Source organism: Apteryx rowi, unplaced genomic scaffold, assembly GCF_003343035.1.
Source record: "Apteryx rowi isolate R43461 unplaced genomic scaffold, aptRow1 scaffold_220, whole genome shotgun sequence".
Lineage (NCBI taxonomy): Eukaryota > Metazoa > Chordata > Aves > Apterygiformes > Apterygidae > Apteryx > Apteryx rowi.
This window is the reverse complement of record NW_020448531.1, coordinates 619,402-620,471: the sequence shown is the minus strand read 5'-3', so window position 1 is coordinate 620,471 and position 1,070 is coordinate 619,402. Positions and strand designations below refer to the sequence as shown.

General features: G+C 65.0%; 1 protein-coding gene across 1 annotated transcript in view; it reads left to right on the top strand.

Annotated features, from left to right (window-relative positions):
- The window catches only part of SLC5A5 (solute carrier family 5 member 5), an 8,605-nt gene that overhangs the window by 6,057 nt on the left and 1,478 nt on the right, over positions 1-1,070 (top strand). The window lies entirely within an intron of this gene.

Here is a 1,070-nt window from a genome sequence, read left to right as displayed (position 1 = left end):
GGCAATAAAAGCAGTAAAGCACCCGCGCTCGGCCGGGAGTGTGTCCGGCTCTGCTGGTGCAGCCGGACCGGCACCGCAGGGCTCCCCTGGGCACGGGGCCGCGGGGTGGGGATGGGGATAGGGATGGGGATGAGGATGGGATGTGCGTGGGAGCAGAACACGCGGGAAGGGGACACGTGAAGGCATGGGGCACCTGTGGGAATGGGACACACATGGGCACGGGATGTGTGTGGGAATGGGACACGTGTGGGCATGGGACACGTGGGAATGGGACACACATGGGCATGGGATGTGTGTGGGAATGGGACATGCGTGGGCACGGGACATACATGGGCATGGGACACATGGGACTGGGACACACACAGGCATGGGACGTGTGTGGGAATGGAACATGTGTGGGCATGGGACATGTGGGAATGGGACACGTGGGAATGGGGCATGCGTGGGAATGGGACACGTGGAAATGGGGCCCGTGTGGGAATGGGGCACACGTGGGAATGGGACAGGTGGGAACAGGACACCGATGGGAATGGGACACACGTGGGAATGGGACATGCATGGGCACAGGACACCCGTGGGAATGGGACACATGGGAATAGGATACATGTGGGCATGGACACGTTTGGGAATGGGACATGTGTGGGAATGGGACACACATAGGAATGGGACACGTGTGGGTACATGACACATGGACATGGGACACGCGTGGGCATGGGACATGTGTGGGCACAGGACACGTTGGAATGGGACATGTCTGGGAATGGGATGCACATGGGAATGGGTCACACATGGAACACGCGTGGGAATGGGACACTCATGGACACGCGTGGGCACGGGACACGCGTGGGAGCGCGGGCCGGGAGCGCCCCACGACAGCCCGCCGCGGCACCCCGGAGCGGCAGCAGCGGAGCGGCCTCGTCCGCGGCCCCGCCGCGCTCTCCCGCTCCTCGCGCCGCCATCTTCGCTGCGGGCCGCGCGCCGCCATCTTGGGGCGCCGCCACGGGGAGGGGCGGCGGCGCCATCTTTGTGCCGGGCAGGGGCGGGCCGGGCGAGAGGGAGCCGTGTTCCTC